This window comes from Manihot esculenta, chromosome 1 (assembly GCF_001659605.2).
Source record: "Manihot esculenta cultivar AM560-2 chromosome 1, M.esculenta_v8, whole genome shotgun sequence".
Classification (NCBI taxonomy): Eukaryota; Viridiplantae; Streptophyta; class Magnoliopsida; order Malpighiales; family Euphorbiaceae; genus Manihot; species Manihot esculenta.
In genome coordinates, this window is record NC_035161.2 from 22,737,844 (window position 1) to 22,755,837 (window position 17,994).

The following is a 17,994-nucleotide window of genomic DNA, read 5'->3' on the forward strand; positions in this document are numbered from 1 at the left end:
AAATATTTCCCAACATCTAAAGCCATTGGCATAATAAGAGAAATCACTAGCATAAGACAGAAACCATCTGAGGATTTATATGATTACTGGGAAAGGTTTGAAAGACTGTGTACAGGTTGTCCACAACATGATATGTCAGATAAGTCCTTCATAGAGTTCTTCTATGGAGGATTGCTCTCATCAGAAAGGAAGTTCATTGATGTAGCTTGTGGAGGATCCATTGCAGATAAGACACCTAAAGAGATGAGAGAGTTGATCTCTACACTTGCAGCCTCATCTAGGTAATATGGAGAAGAAAAACAACTACAGAGAGGAGTCAATGAAGTAAGTTCATCTTCTATTTCTGAACTGACATCTGTTATGAAAGATTTTGCCATAGGACTGGTTCAACAGATTCAAGCAGCCCAGCCGCCTAGGCCATGTGGGATCTGTTCTTATGTAGGCCATCCAACTGATCAATTTCCTACTCTTCAAGAAGACAACCAGCAAGCTAATGCCATTGGAGGATATAACAACCAACCTAGACATGATCCATATTCCAACACATACAATCCAGGCTGGAGAGACCATCCCAATCTCAGCTATGGAAGAGCCAACAACAACCAGAACAATCAGAACTATCAGAACTATCAAAGGAATCAAGCCCAACCAGCACCTCAAAATTCCATCCAGCAGCTTGAAAAGATGATGGAAACAATGGTAAATGCCATGCAAGGCATGCGATAGGACATAGGACAGCTAACTGCATCTATGAGCAGATCTGAGTCCCAAGGTAAACTCCCTTCTCAAACTGAAACTAATCCTAGACAGAATGTGAGTGCCATCACCTTGAAAAGTGGGAAAGAACTTCAAGATGCTAGATTCGAGGAAGAAAAGCAAGTTGCACAAAAGCCTGCGCAATCTGAGGCTACCCCAGCGCAAATTGAGACAACTCCTGCGCAACACTCACTTGAGTCAGCCAGCCGAGCCCCATCTGAAGCCATTCCTGCGCAGAAGTCTGATCAAAAGGTACGTTTTCACATTCCACCTCCTTTTCCAAAGAGATTTGAAAGAACACAAAAAGAAAAGGAAGAAAAGGAGATCCTTGACACCTTCAGAAAGGTCCAGATCAACATACCTCTGCTAGATGCTGTCAAGCAGATTTCCAGGTACGCAAAATTTCTGAAAGAGTTGTGTACCAATAGAATAAAGCTTGCTGAGAAAGAGAAAGTAAGTGTAGGTGAAGTTGTTACTGCTGTGATTAAAAGAGAACTCCCTACTAAATGCAAAGATAAAGGTATGTTTGCTATTTCTTGTAAGATTGGGAATGTTGGAATCAAGAAAGCCATGTGTGATCTTGGTGCATCCATTAATGTCATGCCTCTTTCCATCTATAAATCTCTGAATGCATGTGCACTGAAAGACACAAAAGTTGTGATTCAATTAGCTGATAGATCTGTGGTATATCCCATAGGTGTTCTAGAAGATGTGTTAGTTCAAGTAGATGAACTTGTCTTTCCTGCAGATTTTTATGTGATTGATACTAAGGAAGACAGTTGTAATACTAGTTCTGATATCCTTCTTGGACGTCCCTTCTTGAGTACTGCTAGGACTAAGAATAATGTGCATGATGGTACTTTGACTATGGAATTTGAAGGGAAAGTCATTAAATATAATGTCTATGATGCTATGAAATATCCACATGATATATCCCCTGTTTATGGTCTTGATATTGTTGACTGCTTGAGCCAGAAAATATTTAATGAGAATCAAGATTGTATTCTGAATGATGATCTTTGCAGGAATGAAAGCCAGAAAGAGCCAAAACTAAAAGAGACAGTCTATAGCGTCCAACAGGTAGTTTGCAGTCAAGCACATAATGAAGGAAATTCAGTTGCACCACTTCAGAATGGTGTGCAGACCATTCTTGTGCAGAAAGAGGCACTTGAAAGCCTCTCAGGCGCACCCTTTCAGCCTCCCATGCAAATCAGCTCCCTTCCGCCCCCTTTTCAGTCCAGTCCTGCGCAAGAAGAAGGGACTGAAAGCCTTTCAGGTGCATCCTCTCAGTCCCGATCGCAGATCACTCCCACTCTTTATCCAACGTAGACAAGCCATGCACGAATGGAAAAAGGAGAGCCCAGTTCAGCCAGAAATCCATCTCAGACAGACACTCGCACCCCCAAGCAGCAGGATACCGGTCAAAAAATCTCAGAATCAGATCTGAAGCCTCTTCCAGGCCATCTGGAATACATGTACTTAGGAGCTGACCAGACACTACCAGTAATAGTGTCCATTGAGTTGAGCCAACATGAAGAAGCAAGCCTCTTGAGAGTACTGCAGAAACACAAAGGAGCCATAGGTTGGACCATAGATGACATAAAAGGTATTTCTCCTTCCACATGCATGTATAGAATTCACATGGAAGATGAATGCAAGCCAGTCAGAGATGCTCAAAGAAGACTGAATCCACCTATGATGGAGGTAATAAAAAAGGAAATAGTTAAGCTCCTTGATGCAGGTATTATCTATCCTATCTCTGATAGCAAATGGGTGAGTCCTGTGCATGTAGTTCCAAAGAAAACTAGAATTACCATTGTTCCAAATGCTGAAGGGGAACTTGTCCCCACTAGAGTTCAAAATGGATGGAGAGTGTGCATGGACTATAGGAAGCTCAACGCTGCAACAAGGAAGGACCACTTCCCACTACCATTCATTGATCAAATGCTAGAAAGGCTTGCAGTTAAGTCCCATTATTATTGTCTTGATGGCTATTCAGGTTTTTATCAGATTCCAATTGCTCCAGAGGACTAAGAGAAGATCACCTTCACTTGTCCTTTTGGCACTTTTGCCTTCAAAAGAATGCCATTTGGACTATGCAATGCACCTGCCACCTTTCAGCGATGCATGATGAGCATATTCTCTGACTATGTGGGTAAGACAATTGAAGTGTTCATGGATGACTTCACAGTGCATGGTAACTCCTTTGAAGAATGCCTTGCCAACTTGGAAAAGATCCTACAGAGATGCCTTGAGTCTAACCTTGTGCTTAATTATGAAAAATGCCATTTTATGGTTAATCAAGGTATGGTTTTAGGACATATTGTTTCAGCTAAAGGAATTGAAGTAGACAAGGCTAAGATAGACACAATTAAAAATATGCTTTATCCTACAAATATTAAAGAAGTCCGTTCTTTCCTTGGTCATGCAGGATTCTATAGGAGATTCATAAAAGATTTCTCCAAAATCACACAGCCATTATGTAAATTGCTTCAACAAGATGTTACATTTGATTTTGATGCAGGTTGTAAAAGAGCATTTGATCTGATAAAAGAATTGCTTGTGACTGCCCCAATTATTCAAGCACCTGATTGGAACTTGCCCTTTGAAATCATGTGTAATGCTAGCAACTATGCAGTGGGAGCAGTCTTGGGGCAACATGTGGGAAACTCACCCCACATCATTCACTATGCCTCCCGCACATTGGATGTTACACAAAGCAACTACACAACAACAGAAAAGGAGCTCTTGGCTGTTGTATTTGCTTTAGAGAAGTTCAGACCATACCTCATTGGGACTAAAGTCATTGTCTATTCCGACCATGCAGCCTTGCGATACTTGATCAAGAAAAAGGAAGCAAAACTGAGACTCATTCAGTGGATTCTATTGTTACAAGAATTTGATCTGGAGATAAGAGACAAGAAAGGGAAAGAAAATCTTGTAGCCGATCACCTTAGCCGGCTTCCATCTAGCTTTACACCTTGTCTAGTCAAGGAAGACTTTCTAGACGAATATCTGTTCGTCACTCATTCAGCCTAAAAGGATCACACCATACACACCACACCCTAGGGGAGTACTCAGTTTCCTTTCCTCTTTTATTTTCTTATACATTGAGGACAATGCATGATTTAGGTGTGGGGGTGCATATCTCTCTTCTTCCTCTTTTCTTCTCTTCTTTTCCTTTCAGTTCTGCGATTTTACATGGCTCTCAACTGCAAAATTTTTTTCATTTTTCTTTCAGAAATTGCGATTTTCCCTTTCTGTTATGCAGTTCATGTGATTTTAGCTTTCAGTCATTCCTTTAGTTTTTTTTCATTTATGCTTTCAATAATACACACACAACCACAACCTTCTTCTTCTTCTTTTTGATTTGCTCCACTCAAACTGATGAACTATGTTGGATGAGTTTTTCTTTCCATGACCCCATTGATGTGATGATTCTTTGAACTTATATTGAATCAATTGCAGTGAGTTGTATTCATGTTTGAGAATTGCCTTTTGAATTGAATCTTTGAGTTTGCCATGGTGAAAAATATATTGATGACTCTCATTAGAGAGAATAAATTGAAAGTTGTGTGAATGAACTTAATGTGACTTGTTTTAGCAAGTGGTGTTGATTTGCCCAAATCATTGAGAGAAAGAAATTCAACAAAGGCTTAGACTTCAAAAGCACAAATTGAAAACTGTTCCAATGGTCAAAAGACTATGAACAGAGCTAGTAGCCACTTGGACAGGTGACCAACTGAGTAACTGGGGGTGGGTATCACAAATATGTACCTTCACGTCAAAAGGTTGGTGACTTTTTCAAGCAAAATTAAAAGTGAAAAAAGCTGAATAAAGTACTTCAAGGTAAAGGCCAATCACTCTGAAAGCCAGAAAAAGTCTTAACTAAATAGAACATGTGCATGTATGATCTCTCTCTTGAGTAAAACAAATCCTAGCCATGGTAAGTAAAGGGAAACAAGGAAAGAAGGTGAGTAATCGTCATGCATATATTCTTCACTGCAATGATTCAAAATAGGTGTCTTGAGTCAGAGTTTAAGTGGACATAAAGGATCTAGAGCAAAGAAAGCTTTTTGACTATGTTTATTTGCTTGAGGACAAGCAAAAGGCTAGGTGTGGGGGTATTTGATAGAACATATTTTAGTCCATTTTATCTTAATATTATTGATGATTATTTACATGATTTCTGCCTAATTTAGTGCTCTCGACATTATTTTGCAGAAAATGGTGAAAAAGGACATTTTGGAGAAAATACCCTTAAAACTGCCTTAAATGGAGCAAAGGAGAGCAAGCCTGCCAAGTTGAATTCAAGTGAAGCTAAATAAGGAAAGTTCTAAATAAGGAAAGAACATTCAGCCAAAGCAATTTGAAATTCAAATTTCAAATCTCCAAGTAGCCTTTTCCTTATTCAAGAAGCCAAGTCTCAAGTTGCCATATATGAAGAGCCAAATAAGGAAAGTATTTTGAAATTTAAATCTTCAAGAATCATATTCAAATTTTGAATTTCAAAATCCAGCTTATTAAGGAAGCTAAATCCAAAGATCACATGCTTGCCACCTCATGCCTTGCACATTCAAAATTCAAATTGCAAAGGAGGCTCCACCTTCCTTATTAGTGCATAGGCAGCAAGGAGAGTGTGAAGGCAAGACTTGGGCACCTTGGGTAGCATCTTGAAGACACTTGGGCAGGAAACAAAGACCAAAAGACCCATTCTTGCACAAGCCACATATGCCCCACGTTTTTCCCTTTGCACATGTGCATGGATGGCACATCTTGGACCAAGGGCATTTTAGGCAGCCTCTAAAAATGTGGGCAGCCTCTTGAAACCCTAAGACAGCACCTTAGAACATATTTAAAGATCTCAAAAAGGCCATCCAAGGCAGATTGGACAGCAACTCCATCAACACACCATTCGGCCAAGGCTCTCCAAGGCTTCTCCACTTCGGTTCTTCATCTTCTTGCCTTCTTTTGTTTTATTTTCTGTTTTGTTTCAGCCATGAATGGCTGAAACCTTTTATTCTAGTTGAAGATTGGTTGAAACTAAGGTTGTTTTATGGATTGTGAGATCTGAACATAAACTATTTGTCTTTGATTAGTTCAATATTCATACAATTTTGTGCTTGAATCTAAGATTACTTTGTTGTTTTGACCAAATTGGCCACTTGATTCTTGATTGCAAGGTAATTGATTGTTAGTTGGGATAATTTTTAGTCCGTAATTGCTGGAATTACTCGAACATAAGAACACTTGGTGTAATAACTAAGGAATTGTATGATCTAGCAACATCTCATGCGTTTGAGTAGTTAGGATTGGATCTCTCTCTTTCTTCATGCAATTGATAATTATTTTGATGCCTAAGACCCAAAGACGTTCCTTGGCAATTTGTTAATTAGTAATTGATTAGAGGACGTTCCCTAATTGATTTAATCATAAGGAGAGACATGGTGGTGAGAAGCGTCTTCCACCTCCATAACTAATCTATTGAATCAATCAAGAGAACATAAGTTTCAATGATCAATCCAAACAACCAAAGTGGATCCATCTCTTCAACTAGACCTTTCTCATATTAGATTTATCTTTTATTTATTTACTTGCTTATTTAATTGCTGTCCGTAGTTTTCTAATCAAATCAATCTCAAAACCCCCCATTTTTACTTTTATTGCACTTTACTTTTTTTCTGCTTTCAGTTACTTGCTTTCAGTTTCTCATTCAGTTTGATCTCTTGGTTTTGTTGAGAAAAATAGATAAGTTTACAATTCTCTATGGATTCGATCCTTTACCACTATCTGCAGTTGTAAAATTGTTGATAACAGGAAAGATTATTTTTGACCGGCTTCGACAACCACGAGTCACAGGTTGACCTAGAAGAATCAGAAGTTTGTTTGATGAGATTGGTGTGAAGAGAGTTTTCAAGAGTTAAAGAGAAGGTTAGCATCAGGACCAGTGTTAGCTTTGCCTAAAAGTAATGAGGATTTCACAATATTTTGTGATGCATCTCGAGTGGAACTAGGTTGTGTATTGATGTAAAGTGATAGGGTAATAGCTTATGCTTGTAGGCAGTTAAAGAAGCACGAGTTAAATTACCCTACACACAATCTAGAGATGACAATTGTGATCTTTACACTCAAGATGTGAAGGCACTACCTGTATGGGGTAAAATATGAGACCTTCACAGGTCATAAGAGGTTGCAGTACATCTTGAGTCAGAGGGAGTTGAACTTGAGGCAAAGGAGATGGGTAGAGCTGTTTAGTGATTATGATTATAAAATCCAGTATCATCCAGGTAAACCAAATGTAGTGGTAGATGCTCTTAGCTAGAAATCACTTAGCAGTTTATTTCATATCTCAATAAAAAAGATATCGGTGTTAAAGGAATTTTACAGGCTAGTCAATAAAGGCTTACAATTGGATTTGTTGGGAATAGGTACTTTGGTGGCACAAATGAAAGTGACACCAATATTTCTGAAATAAGTGTCATAAAAATAGCATAAGGACCTAGAGTTAGTGAAAATAGCAGGAGCATTTCAACAAGGTATAAATAATGAATTTAGGTTTGACAATAGAGAGATCCTTCGTTATGGTAACATATTATGTGTACTAGATGACGTAGGCCTGAAAGGACACATTATGAGAGAAGCTCATAATGTTAGGTACAGTGTTCACCTTGAAGCTACTAAGATGTATCAAGGCCTAAAAAAAGTGTACTGGTGGCCTTCTATGAAGAGAGAAGTGGCTCAATTTGTGTCTACTTGTGAGGTGTATTAGAGGGTGAAGTTAGAGCATCAGAAGCCAACTGGAATGCTCAACCCATTACCAATTTCAGAATGAAAATGAGAACACGTGGCAATAGATTTCATAGTGGGCTTACCAATGACATTTAATAGACACAACTCTATATGAGTTATAGTGGATACCAAATCTGCTCATTTTATTCCTATCAAGAGTGGTTACTCTATGGACAAGCTGGCACAGACCTCTATGGAGGAGATCATCTGGTTACTTGGGGCCCAGTTTTAATAGTGTCAAATAGGGGATCTTAGTTTACCTTCAGGTTTTGGCAAAGTCTACAGAATGCTATGGGCACAAGGTCAGATTTCAACACACCTTTCCACTCACAGACTAATAAATAGTCAAAAAGTACCATTACATGTTGAGAATGTGTGTGCTAGACTTTGGTGGTTCTTAGAAGCAACATTTACCGTTGATAGAGTTTGTTTATAATAACAGTTACTATGCTAGCATTAGGATGGCTCCCTATGAGACCTTGTGTGGGAGGAAGTGCATATCATCTATTTTTTGAGAAGAAGTAGGAGAAAGGGCTTTAGCAGAGCCAGAATGAGTGGAGATCACAAATATAGTAGTGCCCATTATCAGAGAAAGAATCAAAATAGCTATGAGTAGGCAAAAGAGCTATATAGACATCCTGATAGAGAAAGGAATTTGTAAGGAAGGAATGTATAAGAAAATAAGAGAAAGCTGTCGAGAAGGTCAAAAGGTTGGCAAGTCTGATTAAAAGAGAAAAGAGAGGTCGGCAGATTTGATTAAAAGAGAAAGAGAGGTCGGTAGGTCAGCAGGTAGGATGGTCGGGAGGTTGGCAGGTTTGATCGAAAGAGAAAAGAGAGGAAATCACTAGAGGAAAGAAATTATATTAATGGCTAAAAAGATACAAAGAGTAAATAATCTCTCCCAGTAAAGAACTGCTATCATAACAATAATTATTCTCCTTCACCCTCCCTCTATCATACTCTCCTATTTATACACATAATTGATACCCTCCTCACATGCCTCGTGCTTTTCTGGTATAATAGAATTTATGCCAGCTCATCTACCGGCCTCTAGGGTTTTCCTGAATATACTTTCCACGTGTTTCTTGCCTTTCCCCTACCCTGCTGCTCTTTTTCCATCTCCTTCCGTTTATGCTCATCACATCTGTAGGAAGCAAGTTGTCTTTTAGAAGGCAGATATGGTATTGTTTAAGGTCTCTCCTATAAAAGTGGTGATTCATTTTGGAAAGAGAGGTAAACTAGCTCCAAGGTACATCGGACCTTTTGAAATCTTGCAAAAGATTAGAAGTGTATCTTACAAGTTAGATTTACCTACTTCCATAGAGATACTCCATCCGATTTTTCATTTTTTTATGTTAAAAAAATTAATGTCAGATTCAGACAAGGTTCTTAATGAGCCTAATGTAGAGATCCTAGGAGATCTCACCTATGTTGAGCAGCCAGTAACATTGTAGAAACACATATTAGAAAGCTGAGAAACAAGAAAATCACGATGGTGAAAGTTTTATAAAATCACAATAATATGAAAGAATGTACTTGTGAGACCAGAGAGTCGATGCCTAGACAGTACCCTCATCTCTTTGGAAGCAAGTTGTAAGATTGTCTTATATGCTCCTTTGATGTGTGTGCTATGTGTTTTATATATATTGTTGAATATTCGATCTAGAATGAATGTTCTTAAGGGGGGAAGAATATAAAACTCAGCTAAACTCCAATGTCGAAATTCTAAAATCCTGACAGAATCTCTATTGAAATCTAAAATATAGGGACCAAAAATTTTATGATGGGAATAATGGGTTTCTACAAAAGAATTTTAAGTATTTTGAAAATGTACTAAAAAAATGTGTTTTTTAGAAATTTCAAGTTTAGTTGCCAAATCTCCATATTCGGCCTTCGAAGGTGTCTGTTCTAGCCCACCTATAAGTATAGCCCAATATGAAAATGGAAAGAGGTTTTCTCCATTTTTAGGCAGAGGTGAGCTTATGAAAATTTTTTATGATTTTTCTTTAAAACCTCCTTTAAACCCTTGCAAATTCATGATTTCTCTTTTAGTTTGACGATTTTTGGCTCAGAATTTCTAAGTCAAGTTTGGCTTGATTCACAATTTTTTTTTCTTCCTCCCCTCTCAAGTCTTCTACTAGTGTTGTCTTTAAAGCGGTAAGTTTCGTTTTTGAAATCATGTTGTTTTGTTATGTTGCAAATCAGATTTTCAATATGTTTTGGATAGTTAGATCGGTGTACATGCAAGCTTATGTTTTTCTCCTTTGTGCTTGAATCTTGAATGTTAAATGTGATAGATTACTTGCATGTTGCTGTTGATGAGGTTTTCTAGTCGTTTAAAGGGATCCTAAGTTGTTATGGAATGTCTTTTGGCCGTTGCATGTGAGTTTGATGTTGTTGGGAGGCTGATGTTAGAGCCAAAATTGGGTTTTTCATTTGTAGAAGAACCCAAGTCCAGCCCACCGAACCTGCCTGTGTATGGCAGCCTAACCTGCTTCTGAATGTTGGGACTTTCAGATCTGTATGGGACTTTAGGCCGCCAAATCTGCCGTTGAAAGTCCCTTGTCCAGTCGATATAGTCCATTTTCTATGTATTTTCTTGTATGCTTTTAGGGGTGTGTTGGAGTAGTTTTAAGAGTTTTAAGTTATTTTTTATCCTTCATTTAAGTCCATTTATCTAGGATCAGACTTGAGAGACTGTGGAAGCCAGTAGTGAGATAATTGCTTCAAAGCTAGGCTTGCGTTTGCTAGAGGTGAGTAGAGTTAACTAAACTCTTATTTTAATGAAATCAAATGTTTTGAGTATGCTCATGCATCATAAATTCCATGTGTATATGAATAGGTTATTTTGCATTAGATTCACAAATATGATGCATTACATATTTAATTGTTATTGTGGATGGATGTTGGATGACCCACTAGCCCTCGAGCATGATATGACATGTTATGTATGACGAATATGGAAGTCTAGGTCGAGACCTATTCTATGCCCTTGGCATTATATAAGAGAAAGACTAGGATACCCATTCCACACTCCTGGCACTATAGATATATTATGTTTAAGAGGAAGTCCTAAGAAGCACCCGTTGTGGGCCGGGCATTATTGGATTTTATGGAGGGTTACTGGTGACAAATCCATTTTGATGTGAATTGTTTGTGTTATGATGTATTCATACGAGAATATGTTTTATTAAACTATTTTATGTCATGTTTCTACTGACTAGGTGCTAGTAGCTTATCCCTTTTTCCTAACTCCAGGTTTATAAGATCAAAGTTAGCATGGGAAATCAGCAGTGTCCTTTGGTATAGCTCTTTATGTAATAATTTAGTTGAGGACATGAAATGTATTATAGGTTAGAATTGTGTTTTGCCCGATTTTTCTTTTATGATCCCCTTGTCATTGATCTTATTATGTAAAAGTTTTAAGTTTAAGCTATGTTTGAACTAAATAGTGGTATGTAATGTGACTATACTGGAGCATTTGATGAAAGCTCTAGTATAGGTTTATATTTTCAGTTATGTATGTATGCTCATGCCCAGTTTTGGTTCATGTTATGAAAATATTTTATGCATGTTTTTAAGATCATGTGCGGATTGTATAAAATATTATAGGATGTATAATACGCTTGCTATAGGCTCGCCCGATCTTAAGTCGATCTGAATCTTAGGGCCAATGGCGGTTCGATTTTCATATCATTACAATTTATTTTTGAATATAAGACTAGCTTGTTCTTTAGGTAATCCAGGTACTATGAGAAATTTCTCCTTTAGTGCATTTCCTTTTACAATGGAAATATTTTTCCATGGTCTTTAGGCTCCACTTATACTACCTTCTGCTTCTTAACTACTTTTTTAAAGATCTTTACAAAGGGGAAAAGGCTAGAGGCTTTCTTATTTCTATTCTTGTTACTTTTTCAAGCCTACTGGAATTGGTAACAAGAGAAACCTCTTGCCCTTTGTAGTTATGCATGTTCATTTAAACAGTTACCAAATGGTTTAGTAGCTCGAATAAGGTGCATTCTATTTTGTTCATATAGAAGTTAGTAATGAAATTATCAAAGCTCTTAAGCAGTGACTGCAAGTTCAAATCCAACTAGAATTTGAAGTCAAGACTTTCAAGACGCTCTTCAATGAGCTTATCATCTTATGCACATGAAGTCTTACATCTCCTCAAGGAAAATAAGGATGACATCTGAATGAATCATTTCTAATGAGGTATTCTACGATTATGAATGTTTTTTAATATTTTGTATAAGTGAGTTTTATCATCATATTTTCAACTACTTGAAAATGAAATTACTATCAAAAGATAATGGGCAATGTATTATATTTAATATATTAAACAATCTTTTAGTAATCAAATTGTCTATTATTTATACTTGAATGATGTAAAATTATGACAAATTAATACTACAATTTTTATCTCTAGAGCACATAACTCTAAACATCAAAATAGATTTGACAGTGATCTGAATTAGGCTCATCTTTCTTTAGTTCTTTAATTTTTCAAATGTGACTTATATTTATAATGAAATATTATTTTAAATTAAATATTCAATATCTTGTTATTAAAATTTAATGGGATTAATAGAAAAGTCATGATTTACTAAACAAATTAAAAGATTATTTTCCTCATAAAATTAATTTCAAGCCCTAATTTAAAGAAAATGAAACCACACGATACTTTTTAAAATAATTTTTCAATTTTTAAATTAAAATTTAATGCTAAGTCAACAAAATTTGACTGAATTAACAGAAAATTCTCACATTGCTTATGGAAAAAAAAGTATGTGATCATTTTTATTATAAAGTAAATCTCAAATCCTAATTCAAAAAATTCGCAAAATCACAAGACTATTTTTTATAATTACCCTTTTATTATATATAATAAATATAGTTTTTTATTATAACTATATATATTATTAATTCTACATAACAACCACCAAAAATATGTTGTTCACTACAAGATAAGTCTACGTGGAAAGAATCTGATAAGTAGAAAATGCCGTCCAGTCTAAGAAAGGAAGATCCGGACATTATAACACCTGGAGCATCATTAAGACTCATCCTTCCCTCAATAGGGTGAGTCTCGGTACGAGATTATAAATAGCAGACACAGTCCAGTATATTCCTATTACACCTGTAATCGCGGGATTGCCAACTTATTAACTGGCAATATCCCTTATCAATTAGCTGGCTACATCACCATCGGATAATTGAAAAATGCTATATTTATCCCCATATTCTTATAGTATAAAAGGAAGAAGAATTATAAAGGTAAAAGTACGCTCTTTGACTCGCGGTTGTCGAAATCGGTCAAAAATAACATTTTCAGTTATCAACAATATTACTACTGCAGATAATGGTGAAATGATCGAATCCACAAGGAATTGAAAACTTACCTATCTTCCTTGTCAAGACCAAAAGAATTAATTGAAAGCAAAGAAACTGAAAGCAAAATAAAAATAAAGTGCAATAAAAGTAAAAAAGGGAGGGGTTTGAGATTGATTGAATTGATCTAATGCTGAAAGTAATAAAAGGAAGCGAATAATAAAAATAAAGAGATTTCAATAATGAGAAAGATCTAGTTGAAGAATTGGATCCACTTCAGTTGTTGGAATTGATCATTGACTCTTAGTTTCCCTTGATAGATTCAATAGATTAGTTATGGAGATGGAAGACGCTTCTCACCACCATGTCTCTCCTTAATCATAAATCAATTAGGAAACGTCCTCTAATTAATCACTAATCAACAAGTTGCCAAGGAACGTTCTTGGGCCTTAGGCATCAAAACAACTGTCAATTGCATTAAGAAATAGAGAGATCTAATCCTAGCTACCCAAACGCATGGTGATATTGCTAGATTATGCAACTTCCTTAGTTTTTACACCAAGTGTTCTTGTGTTTGAACAATCCAAGTAATTACAGACTCAAAATTATTCAAACTAATAATATATTACCTTGCAATCAAGAATCAAGTGGCCATATTGATCAAAATAACAAAGTAATAATGGAATTAAGCATGAAATTACACAAATATTGAATAACCAAAAGATAAACAACTTATGTTCATATCTCCCAATCCATAAAACAACCAAAGTATCACCTAATCTTCAACTAGAATAAAAAGGTTTCAGCCACTCATGGCTGAACCAAAAACCAAAAACAAGAAAGGAAGAAGGAGAGAAGGAACCGAAGATGAAGAAGGGAGAGATGGAGCGCCGACCTAACTTGAAGAATGGGGAGGAGAGAAAAGAGAGGTTGGCTGGCCTTGAAGAGGTCTTTAAGTAGGATTAAGGGGCTGCCCTAGGTCTTGCTTGCTGCCCAAGTTGATATCTTGGCTGCCCAAGTGCTGCCCATGCTGCCCATATCTTGCATTGATGGGGTGGAGCCTCTCTTTTGAATTTTGAATTTTGAATTTTGAATGTGCAAGACTTTAGCTTCTTTGGCAAGCTGAATTTGAATTTCAAATTTGAATGTGCATCTTCTAAAGATTTGGCTTCTTCAATAAGGAAAAGAGTTCTTGAAGATCTTGAATTCCAAATTGCTCTGCACTTTCCTTGTTTGCAACTTTCCTATTTAGCACTTTCCTTAATGAGCTGAATCTTGATTTTGAATTTTCAATTCTCTTAAGGATTTAAAATTTGAATTTCAAATTACTTTCCTCATTTGGCTCCTTTCAAAGTGCACTTGGCATGCTTGCTCTCCTTTGCTCCATTTTAGGCAGTTTTAAGGGCATTTTCACTAAATTTTCTCTTTACACCATTTTCTGCAGAATAAGATTAAAATCACAAAATTAAGCAGAAAAAGTGTAAATTAACATCAATAATATTATGATAAAATGGTCTAAATTATGATCTATCATTCTTCTTGAACAACTACTTAAGTTCTAAGCCATTTATTACATTCTCTCTATTCTTTAGTATGCTGACTTGAAAGTCGGAGTGGCTGCCGTGGGCACTCACCACCACCTCACCTTCTTTTCTTTACAGGTCTAGCCAATCACAGCATAGTTTCATTTCGGCCACATCATCCATCTAATATCTACAATATCATTTGGTTTCGTTGCTCGAGAACTCCATTGTATCCTCTACGTTCATTTGGAGTAACACCGGGCTCTTGTTTCTTTTTTATCTAAAAGAGGAACCTTTCTCCCTATCTCTTGAAATGGCTGGAATCGTACATCTCATTACCGAAGGACCTAATACAGGCAAAGGAAAAGATAAGCTTGTAGTGGTAGATGTCCTATCTATCGATCGAAGGCCATGGACCAAGTAAGAGGTAAGGTTCTGTCCTATTGACAATGCAATTAGATTCTTTCAAAATGACCCGCTGATCATTAAGATCCTCCTGAACTGATACGAGGTAAGGCGGATATTGATGGATACAGGTAGTTCTATTAACCTTCTCATCTTAAATGTTAGACCTGAATAAAAACAGTCTTATCAGAGTTTCCTATCCTTTAGTAGGATTAGGAGATAAGACTGCGGTAGTGCTGGGTACCATCAACTTTCTCCTGGTACTGGGTAATGAAAAGTATAAGTGATAGTTGTATACAGAGTTCGCGGTGGTTGATTTTTCATTTGTATACAATGTGATACTTGACCGTCTAGTCCTAAACTGCCATGATATCGTTATTAACATGAGTGTTATGTGTCTTAAGCTTTTAGCTCTAGGGGGAATAGCAATGGTCCAAGGCAATCCGACGTTGGCCAAAGAAGGTTACAGACATCCAAAAAAAAGTCTCGAGAAAGAAACCATGCCTATTGACTTGCTGGAGAAGTCAAAATCTCAAGTAAAGTCAGAATCGGCAGACTTGATAGAGGAGGTCCAGATAAGTTAGGAGCAAAAGGTACGGTTTGGTACTGCGTTAACCGGTGAAATAAAGACTCGTCTAAAAGAATTGGTAAAGAGCCGAGTAACCACTTTCACTTGGTCTTCAAAAGATGTAACAGGTGTGGACCCTACTCTCATCACCCATAAGCTATCGGTTGACAAAACCATCAAACTAGTCCAACCAAATAAAAGAAAGTTTGCACCAGAGAGACAGTAAGTGATCAAAGAAGAGGTTGATAAGCTTTAAAGTGCAGGATTAATAAAGAAAGTCCAATATCTCATATGGCTGGCCAATACGGTCCTGGTAAAGAAAGCTAATAGAAAGTAGAGGATGTGTATGGATTTCACTGACCTAAATAAAGCATGTCCAAAAGATCATTACCATTATCGTCCATCGACAGATTAGTAGATTCGATCTCGGGTCACGCAGTGGTTTTCTTCCTTGATGCCATCTCAGGATACCACCTAATCATGATGGACACCGAGGACAAAAAGAAGACAGTGTTCATAATAGAAAAATGAGTTTACTGCTGCAAGGTAATGCCTTTTGGTTAAAAAAAAGCGGGGGTGACCTATCAAAGGCTGGTGTCAAGAATCTTTAAGGACATGGTGGGATAAACCATCAAAGTGTATGTAGAAGACATGGTGGTAAAGACTCGATCATTGGAAGACCATCCAGAAGACATCCTGAAATTCTTTGACATCCTGAACAAGGACATTTTCACTAGGCTAGGTCACAAGGCAGTTTCCACCAGACATTTTGGGCATTAGTCCGCTAAAAAGGGCCATCAGGCAGTTTTCACCAGGTGATAGAGCATAATTTAGCCCATTTTATCATGATATTATTGATGTTAATTTACATGTTTTCTACTTAATTTAGTGCTTTTGATATTATTTTGCAGAAAATGATGTAAAGAGACATTGTGGAGAAAATACCCTTAAAACTGCCTTAAATGGAGCAAAGGAGAGCAAGCCTGCCAAGTTGAAATCAAGTGAAGCTAAATAAGGAAAGTTCTAAATAAGAAAAGTGGCAAATAAGGAAAGAACATTCAGCCAAAGCAAGTTGAAATTCAAATTTCAAATCTTCAAGTAGCCACCTCCTTATTCAAGAAGCCAAATCTCAAGTTGCCATAAATGAAGAGCCAAATAAGGAAAGTATTTTGAATTTCAAAACTTCAATATTCATATTCAAATTTTGAATTTCAAAATCCAGCTTATTAAGGAAGCTAAATCCAAAGATCACATGCTTGCCACCTTATGCCTTGCACATTCAAAATTCAAATTGCAAAGGAAGGCTCCACCTTCCTTAATTGTGCATGGGCGGCAAGGATGGTGTGAAGAGGCTTCTTGGGCAGCTTGGGCAGCACCTTGAAGACACTTGGGCAGCAAGCAAGGACCTAAGGACCCACTCCTTACAATTGAAGACAAGCCACACGCCCACTCCTTCACACATGTGCATGGGTAGCAAGGTAAGTGCAAGTAAAGACTAAGGGCATTTTAGGCAGCCTCTTAAAGATTCATAGACAGCAAAGAAACCCTAGACAACAACTTAAGAACCTTATAAATTCATCCTTAAGGGCTGCCGCACAAGAGGACACCATCTCCACAACTCCACCAACCGGCCGAAGCTCTCTAAGGGACTCCACCTTCGGGTTCTTCACCTTCGTCTCTTCTTTTCTTGTTTTTGATTTTTGTTTCAGCCATGAGTGGCTGAAACCTTTAATTCTAGTTGAAGATTGGTTGAAACTAAGGTTGTTTTATGGATTGTGAGATCTGAACATAAACTATTTGTCTTTGGTTTGTTCAATATTCATACAATTTGGTGCTTGAATCTATTATTGCTTTGTTGTTTTGATCAAATTGGCTATTTGATTCTTGATTGCAAAGTAATTAATTGTTAGTTTGGATAATTTTAAGTCCGTAATTGCTTGAATTGTTCAAACATAAGAACACTTGGTGTAACAACTAAGAAATTGTATGATCTAGCAACATCTCATGCGTTTGAGTAGCTAGGATTGAATCTCTCTTTTTCTTCATGCAATTAATAATTGTTTTGATGCCTAAGGCCCAAGGACGTTCCTTGGCAGTTTTTTAATTAGTAATTAATTAGAGAACATTCCCTAATTGGTTTAATCATAAGGAGAGACATGGTGGTGAGAAGCGTTTTCCATCTCCATAACTAATCTATTGAATCAATCTAAAGAACATAAGTTTCAATGATCAATCCAAACAACTAAAGTGGATCCAACTCTTCAACTAAACCTTTCTCATATTTGATTTACCTTTTATTTTTCTATTCTGCTTATTTAATTGCTTTCAGTAGTTGTTAATCAAATCAATCTCAAAACCCCCCATTTTACTTTTATTGCACCTTATTTTTATTCCGCTTGCAGTTACTTGCTTTCAGTTGCGCTTTCAGTCCTCTTAGTCTTGTTGAGAAAAATAGATAAGTTTTCAATTCTCTGTGGATTCGATCCTTTACCACTATCTACAGTATTAATATTGTTGATAACCAGAAAGATTATTTTTGACCGGCTTCGACAATCGTGAGTCAAAAAATTGACGTCGTTGCCGGGGAATTGATTTAACTAATCTATTTTTTTTTATGACCAG